The sequence below is a fragment of the Halichoerus grypus genome, chromosome X (assembly GCF_964656455.1).
Source record: "Halichoerus grypus chromosome X, mHalGry1.hap1.1, whole genome shotgun sequence".
In the NCBI taxonomy this organism is placed as follows: domain Eukaryota; kingdom Metazoa; phylum Chordata; class Mammalia; order Carnivora; family Phocidae; genus Halichoerus; species Halichoerus grypus.
Window position 1 is genome coordinate 45,265,743 of NC_135727.1, and position 16,682 is coordinate 45,282,424.

A 16,682-nucleotide genomic window follows, 5' to 3' on the forward strand; every position below is an offset into this window, starting at 1 on the left:
CTTCATCGTACTCAATGAGGAAAAACTGAGAGTTTTTTCCTTAAGGTCAGGAACAAGACAAGGGTGTCTACTCACCACTTTTATTCAACATAGTACTGGAAGTCCTAGCCACAGCAATGAGACAATAAAAAGAAATAAAAGGCATCCAAATTGGTAAAACTTTCCCTATTTGCAAATGACATAAAACTATATATAGAAAACCCTAGGACTCCACCAAAAAGCTACTAGAACTGATAAATGAACTCAGTAAGTTTGCAGGATACAAAATCAATGTACAGAAATCCATTGCATTTCTACACACTAATAATGAAGCAGCAGAAAGAGAAATTAAGAAAACAATCCCATTTACATTTGCACCACAGTAACAACATATCTAGGAATAAACTTAAAGAGGTGAAAGAACTCTACTCTGAAAACCATAAAACATTGATGAAAGAAATTAAAGATGACACAAAGAAACAGAAAGACATTCCATGTTCATGGATTAGAAAAACAAATATTGTGAAAATGTCTACATTACCCAAAGCAATCTACACATTTAATGCAATCCCTATCAAAATACCAACAGTATTTTTCACAGAACTAGAAAAATCCTAAAATTTATACGGAACCAAAAAAGACCCCAAATAGCCAAAGCAATCTTGAAAAAGCAAACAAAACTGGAAGTATCACAATTCCAGACTTCAAATATGTAGTAATCAAAACAGTATGGTACTGGCACAAATAGATACATAGATCAATGAAACAGAACAGAAAGCCCAGAAATAAACCCCCAATTATATGGTCAATTAATCTTTGACAAAGGAGGCAAGAATATGCAACGGGAAAAAGACAGTCTCTGCAACAAATGGTGTTGGGAAAACTGGACAGCTACAAGCAAAAGAATGAAACTGGACCACTTTCATACACTATACACACATATGTATATACATATATATACACACAAATATGTATACATATTATATATATCAAATGGAATATTATTCAGCCATAAAAAAGATGGAGTCTTGCCATTTGCAACAACATAGATGGATCTAGAGAGTCTAATGTTAAGTGAAATAAGCCAGTCAGAGAAAGAAAAATACCATGTGATTATACTCATGTGGAATTTAAGAAGCGAAATAAATAAATAAGGGAAACAAACTGGTGGTTACCAGAGGTGAGGTGCATGGGAGCATGGGTGAAATAGGTGAAGGGGATTAAGAGTATACTTATCTTGATGAGTATTAAGTAATATAGGGAATTGTTGGATCAATATACTGTACAACTGAAACTAGTATAACATTGTATGTCAACCACTGGAATTAAATTTTTTTTTTTTAAGATTTTATTTATTTATTTGACACAGAGAGACACAGTGAGAGAGGGAACACAAACAGGGAGAGTGGGAGAGGGAGAAGCAGGCTTCCCGTGGAGCAGAGAGCCCGATATGGGACTCGATCCCAGGACCCTGGGACCATGACCTGAGCCGAAGGCAGTTGCTCAACAACTGAGCCACCCAGGCGCCCCTGGAATTAAAATTTTTAAAAAGAGAAGAAACAGACACTAAAATAAGTGATTGGGCAACATATTTGAAAGTCACCAAAAGAGATACACAAATGTCAAATAAGCACATGAAAAGATGCTGAACATCATTAGTTATTAGGAAAATGTAATCCCACTACACCCCTCTGAGAATGGATAAAATAAAAACAGTGAGCATACCACATCCTGGCAAGGCTGTGGAGGATGGAACTCTCATACACTGCTGGTGGCAATGAAAAGTGGTGCAACCTCTTTGGAAAGCAGTTAGTCTGTTTCCATATGATTCTATCTTATACCTACCATATGATCCAGCTTTCACACTCTAAATGTACTTACTGAAGAAGATGAGAGCATATGTCCAAGCAAAGATTATACACAAATATTCATAGCATCTTCATCTACAAGAGCCCCAGATTGGAAAAAGCCCAAATATCTATTACCAGTTGAATGGATAGAATAAATTGTATATATCCACATAATGCAATATTAGTCAATAATAAAAAAGGAAATATTCATATATGCAACAAATAAATCTAGAAATAATTAGGTTAAAGGAAAGCAAACTGACAAAAAAGAATACACATTTATGATTCCATTTACATAATATTGTAGGAAAAGAAAACTAATCCATACTGACAGCTAATCAGGGGTTGCCTGGGAATAGGGTCTGGTGATGTGGAGAGCAAGCCTGGAGAGAGGTAGATGGGGGCATTACAAAGGAGCACAAAGGTTTTTGAAATGATGGATATGTTCATTATCTTGACTGTAGTGTTGAATTCACAGGTGTATACATATATCAAAACTTACTAGAGCACATACTTTAAATATGTACAGTATCAACCCCACTTCAATGAATTATTTAACATATATTTATATATTCACACTTGTCTGATGCAATTAAATCAGGTAGAAGATTCCCATGATTATGTTCTTACAGTATTAACAGACCCACACTATATCTAATCAAATTGGTCCACACTACATAAAACCAAAAAAGAAGTAATCATTTGCAATGAAACTTAACCAGATATTTAGGGAGAGTTGATGTCCATTTCCTTCTGAAGTACAGATACAAAAATATGATATCCTAGGTAAAAATTATAATATTTAAGAGTGGTAATTTTATGGAAAGTGGCTATCATTATAATAAGGCAAAGTCTAGGGTAATAATATTTTAAAAAATACTAAATTCTAGTAACTGACATTTTAACTGATTCTTCAAAAATTTCTGGCTCTTTAAAAAATTTCATTATATAATGGAAAACAAACATGGGTATCAGGAGAGAATCTATGTTACAATGTGAATTTGCTAGGAAGATCTAACAACTGCACATTTCCACATCCATCTATGAGATATGTGAAAATTGAAAGTTATTATATACATGGCAAGAACACTTTAGGTATATTTACTAAAAATGCATATTAAAGACCCACTTCCTTCTCCAAATGGACAATTTATTGCTTTTCAGCAATAATAGGCATCTCTAAGATTGTCCATGAGGGCTACTACACAGCATGTAGCTGCCGATGGAATGAATTTCCACCTGCTAAACCTCTTCTCCCATGATGAGATCAAAGCAGTTTCTCTATTTTTAGGCTGGTTTGTGAACCTCACAGGAGGTATTCCACAACATGCTTTTATTCCTATCTGTGAAATCACTTGAGCCAGGCATCATGTACCACTAAGTATGTGAGGTATTGGGGTCTCCTGAGGACTTTGGCCTTGAATCTGGAGTAGAAGCATCAGCAGCCATCAGGACACAGATCCTCAGAAACTGCCTCCTTCAGGCATCTGATATGAGCTGGGCCACAAGCATGAGAAGCTACATAGGGAGAGACAGATCCAGCTACCAACATGCTTTATTGATGTAACTAAGTGCCCAGCACCATGCTAGGATAATAGGTTAGTGACAATGACACTGATACAATGGGTCATGGTCATAACAACCACATATTATAATGGAATTCTCACCTGGCCTTTTTCTTCTCCTTTCCTTATCTATCCCCTAACAACGAAGTTGGAAAGGAATAATAAGTGGGCTGAATTCATACAGACATTCATGATCCCACAATAACCACAGGGCCATGGGCTTGCTCATGTGTATCACTAAATGTTCTCAGCGATCCTGAGTTAAGCATTCTTATCCCCATTTTAAACTAGGGGAAGATGAGGCTCAAGGTCATTATCTGTCTTCCCTCCTGTACCCCTGCCTTTAGAGGAAAGCAGTTCCAGGACACCCCTTGAGCAGGACCAACACTCATTGGAGCTGGGCCATACCCCAGTGGCTTTACCTACAAGACAGGGTCACCCAGTCCCAAAACGGGAAAAAAGTGACTTGGATCTGGGATCCCTTTGTCTCCCTACACCCTAGGGCAGTTCAGCCCCCACCGCAGGACCGATCCCTCAGTTGAGTCCCAGACACCTAAGAGGCAGGATATGCTCTTCTTGCCAGGCCAGGTCTGTCTGTCACCACGGTTGCCACAATGACTTCACATATCTATGGTAACCAGGATACTCAGGCTGGTCCTTCACATAGGAAATGCCTCCCATCTTGCAGCCATCAGTTGCTGAGTCCTGAGAAGCTGCATCCTCACAGCCACCCAACACCATGGTTTCATTAACTGCATGAAGAGCTGTCCTCAGATGTAAAAATCAATGACTTCCCAGCACATGTTTAACACCTCCTGCATCCATCCATCCATTCATCTGTCTATCCAGTTAACAGGCATTAGGACCAAACTCTACACCATCACTTTGGTTAAGCTTTAGGCTTCTCCAGAATGAAAAAGGAAAGGAAGTAAAGTGTTGAAAGGGTGGGGTTGTAAATTGAGATGTTAAATCTAAGAAGAGATGGCTCCTTCCCATGAAGATTTCAACCTGCTCAATTCTCTTATCATTGATAATTTAAAAATATGCATTAATGCCCTGGGCTTCTCTCCACATCCCTGTCCTCTTTACATATATTCTCCCCTTAGCAGCAAAATTCTAAGAATTCTCAATGCTCATTCACATCCCACTGCACCTGCCTTCAAACTTAGTATTCATCTCTAATCTAACTGGGCTGTGTTTCCCCATGCTTCCACAGAAATTACATTTGCCAACTCAGCAACCACCTCTTTGTCACACTTATAGATCAGGAATGTTGAAATGATTGTTCAAATGGAGGCAAACAGGTATTTTCCCAAGAGGAAAAGATTTCCTTTCCCCCATGACAGAATTCAATTGCTTGGGTATAGAAGAAGATTGTATTGCAGTACGATCAGTAAAAGCTAGAGTTTATCCTAAGAATGCCCCTTTTCCTCCCAGAGTTCCAGAAAGTTCTGCCCGGTAGGTTTGGGCACTTCCCTCCCAGTTTTCAGCTCGGCAATGTTCAAGCTGCAGTTCAGGCTTCTTTCACGAGGTGGCACCAACGTACCGCCATTTTCTCATTCTTTATAAAGACGTTTATTTATTTTTTAAAAGATTTTATTTATTTATTTATTTGACGGAGAGAGAGACATCGAGAGAGGGAACACAAGCAGGGGGAGTGGGAGAGGGAGAAGCAAGCTCCCCGCTGAGCAGGGAGCCCCATGCGGGGCTCCATCCCAGTACCCCGGGATCAGGACCTGAGCCTAAGGCAGACGCTTAACGACTGAGCCACCCAGGCGCCCCAAAAGACGTTTATTTAAAGAGCCAAAAAAACCCCAAAAAACCAAACAAAAAGCAATACCCTCCCTTAAAATCCAGCCTATGAAGCTATGTACAGAATGATTCTAATTCTGCCTGGGGTGGGGGTGGGGGGAACCTGATAATATAAAAGAAGACTGTAAAAACATATACTCCAGGGTCTGCAGACGATGAAACACCAGGTGGCAGTGGCGCCTTGGCAGTGGGCGGTGGGCGAACAGCAGCTCAGGACAGGTGGGAGGTGACTGAGAGAAAATGGAGCGTCAGAGCGGGATCTGGGCAGGTGTGTCCTGTATCATGGACAGGGGATGACAGATGGGGTGGGGTGGAAGAGAAGGTCTGATTTGTCTGTACAGGGGTAGGGTAATGTAATGTGAATACCGTGTTCTTTGGTAGAGAGCCCTGTGTACGACCTACAGGGCACATCAGTGGACAGTGATGAGGGAAGAGATAAATCAATGAACGTGATATAGATTTGGGGTCAACAGCAGATGGAGCTGCTTTAATATACTTATGAATTTTCCAAACAGAATTGGTTTCATAGAGTACACAGACCGTTTCATGATATTTTTTACTCTGTTGCCAAACGTACCCTTAAAAGAACACTTATGGAAATGGATGTGGTGCTACCTGGTGGGAAGATCTAATACTGCAGCTGTGAAGTTTCAGATAAGGGGTTGAGCAAGGGGGAGAGTGGGGTGGAGGTTTGGGAGCTTGCCAGTGTTTCTTGCAGTTTTATTTAACTGGAACAATCCCTCTGCATTAATCACTTTTCTAGGATATAAAAAAGCACATATTCTGGAATATCTAAACCTGAGATTAAAAGTACTGCTCCAGTCTGAATTACACACACACACACACACACACACACACACACACACACACACACAGAGTCAATTTAATTTTTTTTAATCTACTTCATTATCTATCTTCATTTCTCCTTGAAATTGAATATAATGGAGACTTTACAAAGTAACTAATATATGTACACATTTCTCAATCTGTTCACAAGTCTTTTTTGTTTCCAAAATTTTATGACAGTACCATTTTTCCTGAATACAACATTCCAAATAATAAAATATATTTATAAAGTGAATTGTCCTGCATCTCTCACTAGACCTACTCCTACCCCCGACCCAAATGGTCTGTTGTCAATAGAATGGTGCCTCCTAACCGCATATCTGAGATATTTGCAAACACTTTCCCCAATGTCTTCACACAATTCTTTGTTAATTTTTACTTTCTTTTTTTTTTTTAGATTTTATTTATTTATTTGACAAGAGAGAGAGAGACAGCAAGAGAGGGAACACAAGCAGGGGGAGTGGGAGAGGGAGAAGCAGGCTTCCAGCTGAGCCAGGAGCCTGATGCAGGGCTCGATCCCAGGACCCTGGGATCATGACCTGAGCCGAAGACAGATGCTTAAAAACTGAGCTACCCAGGTGCCCCTATGTTTTTTACTTTCAAATTTGCTTTTCAATTTCAATAATATTGTGACTTTAAAGCTTTATGGAGCATAATTTTTTTAAAGGTGAATAACACACTGGGAGCATGTAATGACATCTTATGGAGAGATTAGAGTGTTCAGAGCCCTGGAGGCATTAAAAAATTACAGAAAAATTTCAGAGTTATTCCAAAATTAGCTGTTGATAGGGAGATGACAAAAAGCATTTCCCAATTTACATGAACTCCTCTAAAATCAGTATCCTGGTATAGATATTAGTAATAATGCTGAATAACTTGAATGGCTGTTAGGATTAGATGAGATGAAACATAAAGTACAATTTCTTAAAGCAGTTCTATACAGATCACTTTCCTTCCCTCAAGATAACCTGTCCCAAGGTCAACACCCGAGCTTCTGCCCAAACCCCACTCCCCATTTCAGGGATCAGCCAATGGATGTGGTGCAACACCCAGGTTTCTCAGCATAAGGAGTAGAATTTCATCTCCCCTGAGTGAGTACCCAAGGGGCCACAATAGCAGGGGGGTTGTGATCCAACCATTTCTCCAGCCCTGAAAACCCATCTTTGAAAGGGGAGGCTGCTCTGTGTTCTCTAGGGAGGGCAAGGGATAGAACCTCATTCCCATCTTGCCACTTATTTGGAACAATGACTTAGGCTCTGTCAACCTGAACCTGGTCATTTGTGAAGTGGGACTCACCATACTTTTGTACAGAACTGTTCGAAAGATTAAATGAGAAAAGTTGTCTATATCATACGGCATGTAGTGGAACTTCAGGGGCCCTTTAAATGTTGAGCTAGAACAGTAGGTGCTGGCTGAGCCTCAAGGCTAAGGCAGGCACTGTGAAAAGTTGTTTCTCTTAATGAGGTTATAGATATGTAGAGGAGGGAAGAAAATATCTCTCTGACATGCCTTGAGTCAAATTTTTGGAGACGGAGGTTCTCTACTTTCTTAAGTGATTCAGAATCTCATAAGAGCTGTTCAACATCATGCCCCTGAGCAGACCCTAATACAGTTGCCCATGCTGGGAAGACAGGCTTGTCTGACTCATCTGGTGAGCTCAGTGGTGATAACACCAGGGTAGCACACTGTGGTGTTTGCCTTACTGCTGCTCCTGGACAGCTCCATATCCTGATAGATTTGTAGGAAAATTCTGGACCCATCACACAGTCACCAGTGCAGGGGTCCTCAGAGTCCTCAGAGCATGCATTATCCAGCCACATCACATTAGGATTCCTGCCATCCACTGCCTCTCTGAGAGGCAACAATCCACGAATTACTAGCATTTCATTGACATGCAATTATCCACTCTTCCATTCACCTATGGCTAAATATATATTGATCTCAAAACCCATACTGTTCCACTGGAGATATCCCACTAGCTTCATCCTCATTCAGTCATAGACTTTCTCTCTCTTTCCCTCCCCGCCTTCCTCCTTCCCTCTTTCCTTCTCTCCCTTCTCTGCCTCCCTCCCCACCCACTGGCCCTCAAAATCAAAGTTCCAGAAAGCATTTTCTGCATTCCCTGTTATTCTTCACTTTCCACTGACTTCTTATCTCACTGCACTAGAGCTTCTGTCCCCAGAACAGAACGTGCTCTCACCAAGGTCACAGGCATCTTTTTGTCACCAAGTCATTATTTGTATAAATATATGAAGATATGAATATTACCTTTAATGACTACCTAAAAGACGTGTACTTTTGCAGACTGCTTCTGTCGCTTCATAACAAATCTTTGACTGTTTCCACGCTCTGGAGAATGTGGTGCTATACAAAGTTAAGCTGTCCTGCTCCTTAACTGTGCAGTCCTGGGCCAAGTCCCTATTCTCTGTGTCCCTCAGCTTTTCATTTATAAAATGAGAATGAGCAACAGTATCTATCTCATAGGGGTGCTATGAGCATTAGATGACTCAATAAAAAAAAATCATTAGCACATAAGAAAAATTTAGCCATATTTGTTTTTCTTATATGTCCTTATTAGCATTACTATCCTCTCAGGCATGAAAGATAAGATATAGACTGATGTTTATCCATAATCAATGACTTTTGGGGTATGTGGTTAATGAATGTATTAGTGCTTAGAGCTGCCATAACTAAATAACAGGAACTTCGTGGCTTAGAACTATAGTAAGTTATGATCTCATAGTTCTCAAGACCAGAAATCTGAAATCAAGTGTTGGTGGGACCAGGCTTAGAGCCTGCAGCCTTGAGAGGAGAATCCTTCCTTACCTCTTCCAACTTCTGGTAGCTACTGGCTTTCCTTGGTTTGTGGCAACATAACTTTGCTCTATCTTCACATGGCCTTCTTCCTGTGTGCGTGAAATCTCCCTCTCCCTTATTTATAAGGACACCAGTCATTGGATTTGGGGACCATCCTAAATCCAAAATGACAACTTTTCAAGATCTCTAACTTAACTATATTTGCAAAGACCCTATTTCCAAATAAGATATGGAGGGGGTGGTAGAATTTGGAAATATTTGGGGGGTACACAATTCAATCTACTACAGTGAGACAAGCAAGTTATAAAGTTAAATGTTAAATAAAGATGAGATCTTATGTTTTGCACATAAATATATAAATGTATGAATACATGCATAAATACATAAGTACCTGCATAAGAATACTTGAATACTTCTGGAAGAATATGATACAGATGAAAATATTAAAAAGGCTTTACATTGGGTGGTGAACTTTGAGGTATTATTTTCCTTTCCATGTCATCTACTTTTAACTATAATAAACACCGATTACTCTTGCAATTACACAAAATATTAAAATGGCTGGGAAACATAAGCATTTTCTCCCCCAACCATAGGTAAGCCATTCATTTTAGAACAGAACATCCCTGGGGCCCAGGAAGGGAGACAAGATACTGGAGGGCCCAGCGAGGGAGACAAGATACAAGATTCCACAGGATAAGAGGACACCATTCCCCAAATTCCAAACCACACTACTGAAGATCAATATTTTAAATTTTTGCCTAGTTAACCGAGAAAAAAAACATGGGACCTTAATTAGTTTTCTTTTGCTGTGCCCTAATTCAACAGGAAGGTTGAGGATCTTATAAGATGAAAAGCAGTACTGTACACTGGTTAAAAGTAGGGGCTCAGCAGCCACACAAATTCTGTTCAAATCTAGTCTTGTGACTTGCTAGCCCTGCCCTCACTGTGCCTCAATTCCCTGTTGTGTAAAGTTGAGCAACAATAGCTCTTCCTCCTAGGCTGCAGTGAGGTTGAAATGAATAAGTATAGGTTTAGCACTTACAACAGTTTGGGGCACAGAGGGAATCAGCAATAATATTAACCTTTCTTATCATTATTATCATACCATAATGGACCATTAGTGATTTTACTAGCATTTTTATTATATGGGCTTATATTAATTGGCAAGTATTGACCTTCATGTTTGTTGTAAAAAAAAAAAAAAAGTAGTTTACAAAGCTGTAAGTAGGACATCATCTCATTGCTATTCTTAAATATATATGGCTATATTTGAATGGCAAAATTTCTGAAAATTACAAATTTATTAAACCACTAGTACTTATCCATGAATAGTAGACTTTCAAATGTTTCTAATGATTTTTATTTTGCTTTCATTCATTTTCCATTTTTTATCTACAATGAAAGTGCCTTGGTTTTGGAAGTTAAAAAAAGTAATCAGAAAAAATAAATATCTCCAGCCTTTCCCATAGGAAATGGGCTCAGTGTTAGAATGGGGAACATCCCTAAGCCAAAGGAATTAGATAATAGGATGGTCCTAGAACTAATTTATGAATCTACCACATGGCAGTCTTAACTGGACAGCTTCAGGGACACACGGATGCCTAGGGGAAGGGCAAGCATGTCTCTCAAATAAACCTTATATTCTGCAGTCCTACAGTGTCTCTCCTTCCCAGGATTTAGTGAAGGTCATGAGACGAAAGTATTTTTACAACATGCTTCTTTCTGTTCTCTCCAAATAAAGGTACCTTTAACTAAAAGCAGGTTCATGAGTTTAACCCCCAGTTAGCCAAACAGAGAACCACAGGGGAGAGAAAGGGAGAAACTACATGAGATCACCCAGTGCTCAGCCCACAGCTTCCAGAAGGGAAAATGCTGCAACAGCAGGATTCACGGGCAACTTTAGTCACAGGCTCCTTCAGCCTAGGGACCAGGATAACCAACACACATGGATTAAAACAGCTTTGAAATATTTTCCTTGTGCAACTAAAATAGTAAAAGGAAAGGAAAATATACATATGCAGAGCACTTGTAATACAAATTAGCAGCAATAACATGGATGGACCTTGAGGGTATTATCCTAAATGAAATAAGTCAGACAGAAAAAGACAAATACTTCTTTTTCTTTCAAGATTTTATTTAAATTCAAGTTAGTTAACATATAGTGTAGTATTAGTTTCAGGGGTAGAATTTAGTAATTCACCAGTTGCATATAACACCCAGTGCTCATTACATCAAGTGCCCTCCTTAATGCCCATCACCCAATTACCCCATTCCCTCCCTCCATCTCCCCTCCAGCAACCCTCAGGTTGTTCCGTATAGTTAAGAGTCTCTTGGAGCACCTGGGTGGCTCAGTTGGTTGAGCATCCGACTCTTGATTTTGGCTCAGGGTCATGAGATTGAGCCCAACTTCGGGCTCTACACTGATGATGGAGCCTGCTTAAGATTCCTTCTCTCGCTCTCCCTTTGCCCCCCACCCCTGCTCGCACGCACACATGTGCACGTGCTCTCTCTCTAAAAAGAAAAAAGAGAAAAGAAAAAAAAGAGAAAAGAGTCTCTTATAGTTTTCCTCCCTCTATCTTATTTTATTTTTCCTTCCCTTCCCCTATAAAAAAAAGAAAGGGACAAATACTGTATGCTACCATTTATACATAGAATCTAAACAAACAAACAAAATAAAACTTATAGAAAAAGGGATCAGATTCGTGGTTACCAGAAGTGAGGGCTAGGGAGAGGGGGAATTGGATAAAGGTATAAACTTCCAGTTATAAGATAAATAAGTAGTGGTGACAGATGGCAGCTATACTTCTGGTCAGCACAGCATAATATATAAATTTGTTGAATCACTATGTTGTACACCTGAAACTAATATTACATTGTATATCAACTATACTCAAATTTTAAAAAATAGGTAAGTAGTGGAGATGTAATGTAAAAAATGAGGACAGTAGTTAACATTGCTGTGTGGCATATTGGAAAGTTGTTAATAGGATAGATCCTAAGGGTTTTCATCACAAGGAAAAAACTTTTTTTTGTATCTGTATGAAATGATGGATGTTAACTAAAATTTTTGTAATCATTTCACAATATATATAAGTCAATCATTATGCTGTACCCCCTTAAACAAATACTGTGCTATATGTCAATTGTATATCAATAAAATTAGAAAAAAAATTTAAAAAGAAAAAATTAAAGTAAAAAAAATCAGCTCCCTAAACCAACCAAGGGATTTGGATGTCTTTAAAAGAAAGGAAAGTGGGGCACCTGGGTGGCTCAGTCGTTAAGCGTCTGCCTTCGGCTCAGGTCATGATCCCAGGGTCCTGGGATTGAGCCCCGCATCGGGCTCCCTGCTCCACAGGAAGCCTGCTTCTCCCTCCCCCACTCCCCCTGCTTGTGTTCCCTCTGTCTCTGTGTCTCTCTCTGTCAAATAAATAAATAAAATCTTAGAAAAATAAAAATAAAAAATAAAAAATAAAAGAAAGGAAAGTTTCGAGTCTCTTACGTGAAAAATCTGCAGAATTTCATTCAAGTACAATTGACTGTTGAACAACACAGGGGTTAGGGGTGCTGAGCCCCTGCACAGTTGAAAATTGGGAGTATAACTTTTAACTCCCCAAAAACTTAATTACTAATATCCTACTGTTGACTAGAAGCCTTACCAATAACATGCAGTTGATTAACATATATTTTGTATGTTATCTGTATTACATACTGTATTCTCACAATAATACCTTTTTCTTAATTTTTTTGGTATATCTAGGCTACACAATTCATCTGCTTTTTTTTTCAAATTGTTGCAAATCTCCCAAATTTTCCAATACATTTATGGACCTAAGCACTGAATGCAGTACTTAGGTCCACGTGTAAGTGGACCCATGCACTTCAAACATGTTGTTCAAGAGTCAACTGTACATTTAAAATCATAGACAAAATGGATAAATTTTTTGAAAATTACAACTTATTCACATTGACCCCAATAGAAACAAAGAGTCTAACCAGGCCAATTACATGAAGAAACAATGAATGAGTTTAAATAATTCTCTCATGAAAAAGCACAGGATGAGATCTTTCCAGAGAATTCCACCAAACCTTTAAGAGTTTAAACTATTTCATGGGCTTAGAAAATATGTAAAATGCTGAAGTATAAGACTGATTTTAAAAACAGTAACAATTTCACAAAAAAATAAATTACACAATAGTATCTATAAGAATATGAAGGAATGTTCTTTTTTTTTTTGAAGGAATGTTCTTAAATAAAATATTACCAAACACAATTGAATAGCACATAAAAATAGATGATGACCTTATAAAGCTTGTTCCAAAAATGCAAAGGTGTTTCAATATCAGGAAATCTATTAATACAATCTAGTGTATTAACAGAGCCAAGGAAACAATTATATGACATCTTCATTTGCAGAAAGGTATTTATCAACATCAACACTCACTCATGTTTTTAAAAAACTCCATAAAATTGGAATTGGTGGGTAATTGCTTAACATGAAAATATGTAACTTGTTGTGATGAGTACTGGGTGTTGTATGTTAGTGATGAATCACTGAATTCTACTCCAGAAACCAATATTGCATTGTATGTTAACTAAGAAAAATTTAAATTAAAAAAGAAAATATGTATACACACCTCAGACAAAAAGCTAGCATTCTACTAAATGGAGAAACACTAACGGCATTCCTTCTAAAGCTCAGAAAACTAAAGATAAATCATCATCATCATCATCATCATCTTGAAATCGGGAGAAAGAATGCATTACTTAGGGGAAGAAAATGGCATGAAGGATAGCATATTTCTTGTCAAAAATTGTGTAGTCCAGAAGGAAGTGGCACATTTTTCAAGTGCTGAAATAAAGGAATGGTCAACCTCAAATTCTATCTCCAACTAAATTATCCTTCAAGAATTAATAGCACTAAAAAGACATTCTTAAATGAAGGGAAACTAAGATTATTTGTCACCAGCAGATATACCCTAAAGAATGGGTACAGGAAACAGAAAGGAATTGATATAAAAAGAAATTCAGGAAAATATGGAAGGAAAAAAGAACAACAGAAAGCACAAAAATATGGTTAAATATTTTCCTCTTCCTCTTGAGATTTCCAAATTCTGTTCTATGGTAGAAGCAAAAATTATAACACTATCTGATGTGGTTCTTAATATATGTCAAGGAAATACTGAAGACTGTATCACTATAAATGGTAGATGGTAAAGGGATTGTATTGACCACACCAGCAGAAAGTGCTGGGCATGCAGGTACTCACCACTGTTTGGGGCACCTATTATTCATGAATGTATGAATCAAGAAATGAATGAGAGATATCCTGAGATAAGGGCATACCTTTTCCCCATATTCTAACTAGATGGTTATGAACTGAACATCACTTCTTAAGACATTTGGTTACTTTGACCTCAGTGATCTTTTCTCTTTCCTTAAAAAATATCTCTATTGGAATGCAATGCTTTCCAGGTGTTCCAAACTGTACAAATACTACATATCTTACTTCATTAGCTCCATTCCCTGGTTATTAGATACTTCTGCTCTAAGGTCAAAGGACTCAGGACAGCCTAGGAATCATCCTTTGCATGTTTGTTAATTTCTACCTTCAGTAAGCTGGCAGAAAGATGAATTTAGAGATAAATGGAAAGAGCACTGTGGGTCCACCTGGGAAAACACTGAAGCTACCCAAAAAGAATCCAGGATAGGGCCAACTGTGTATGTGCATGCAGTTAACATGACTGAAATCCAGAAAAAAACCCACATCCCAGGTGAGATCCTGTGCAGAGTCTACTGAACACAGTTTAAAAGTTCGGGTAATGTGAACACATTTAAAAAGGTCAAGTAGTATGGACAATAGCAAAATGCATTTTTGTGTAAAGTATGCAGAGCTCATGTTTCTACCACAGCACAGTTACCCAATCATCAGGGGGTGTTTGGTCAACAAATCCAGCTCCAGTTGTGGTCATGGTGCCACATTTAACCCTGCAGAAATTATAAGTGTGCAAAAGCAATATGTAAAAGACAGTGACAGTGAACGTTAAATTTTGCTTAAACTTGTCCAAGCTGTGTGGTTCTCTGATATAACCCACTGAACTTATGAAAGGAGTTGAGGCAACAAAGGAGGAGAAAAGCCTCACCGAGTGATCTCTGGGAGGATACAGAAATGAAACAAATGAAAGCATGGAGAGAGAGCTAACGCACAGAGAGAGTGTTCTGGTTATGCGACTGCAGGAGGCAGGCAGAAACTTGCTGACACATGGGATTCTATGGGACCCAGGGTCAGTGAGAAATGAAAAAGTATCATTTCCAGCCAGTGTGGGGTTCCATTAATGGTAAATCCTTCCCCTTGATGTCTGCTTCTACTTTAATGAAGGTTTAGGGAGCTGAACATCAAATCAGCTTTACTACTGTCGGTGCTCCTGGTTTTTTCCTGCCCCCATGGACCAGTGAGACATATAGGGCACTTTATGTATACCTAATATGTATATCATGCATAATATATATAAAATATATTCTCACCAACAGTTGTGTCATTTCAGTGTGTAAAGGGACTACATAGCATCCCATGGAAGCAAATGTGTCCTTTTAAAATCTCCAATCAATCCTAAACCAGGGTGGTCTCAGCCCCCTAGAGTGTCCAGTCAGTTACCTCTGAGCCCTGTCTGCTCACCTGGAGGCCCCCATTCTTCACCAGTCAGTTTGGACTCCCTGTCCCCACCCTCCTATTCATCATCCATAACTCCTGCCCACTGTGCCAGGCCCAGTTCCTCTTTGAGGAGTGTCTGACGACTCCAGTGAACCCTCCCTCCTCTTTATATATTAAGGAGGTTCTACAAAGGTCACTATAACTTCTAAAAGGACGAGGACCCTATGAAACCATTACCATGACCTCTGCAGCCCCCAGGCCACTGAAGGTGTAAAGAGTGATGGATGCTCAGCGAACACCTGCTTCATAGTGCAGGTCACAAGCAAGGGAAGGAACTCATCCTGGGATGGCTCAGGTACTGAGACCCAGGAAGAGCTCCTGACTCTCAGTGCAGTCTTCTTCCCTGCCAAGCCCCCAGTCACCTCTTCCTGGAGCTTCCAATAGGTTCCAGACCCAATTATGTGCAGTCCTAATGTGAACAAGGAGGGCACCAATAGAGGAGAGGAAAAATACAATTATTACCATGTGAAGGGTGAGGACTTTCCCCAGCCCAGCTCCTTTACACTGCATACCACACAGATGGCACCAAATTTCCTACGTAATACGTGTTTGTGTGTGTGTGTGTGTGTGTGTGTGTGTGTGTGTGTGGTGTGTGGTGTTCTCTACTTCTTACATTCCCAAATGCTCACTAAAATATAGTAATTCTATTGAGACTAAGAAACAACATCCTTGTTAAAGATCAGAAGAATTGGAATGGGAAGGCAGCAAACACTGGCATTGTGAATGATGTACCACATACTGAACTGCAATATCAATGAAGTTTTCTTCTGGAACTCCTCACAATACTCCCTGAGTATAAGGGCCAGGAGGGACATATGCAACATGTAATTTTAATAAATAGATATAAAGTTAGATCATATATATATAATAAATAATAATAATATATAGTAAATATATATTACATATTATAATATTCATTACATATTATATATTATTACATTATACATTTATTAATTATATAATATATAAGTATTACATAATATGTATTATATTATATAATTAATTATGTATAATAAACAATATATATGATATTAAATATATTTTATATATATTATGCATGATATACATATTAGGTATACATAAATAAATCATCAAGGTGG

General features: G+C 38.7%; 1 long non-coding RNA gene across 8 annotated transcripts in view; it reads right to left on the reverse strand.

Annotated features, from left to right (window-relative positions):
* The window catches only part of LOC118525249 (uncharacterized), a 98,794-nt gene that overhangs the window by 62,603 nt on the left and 19,509 nt on the right, over positions 1-16,682 (reverse strand). The window lies entirely within an intron of this gene.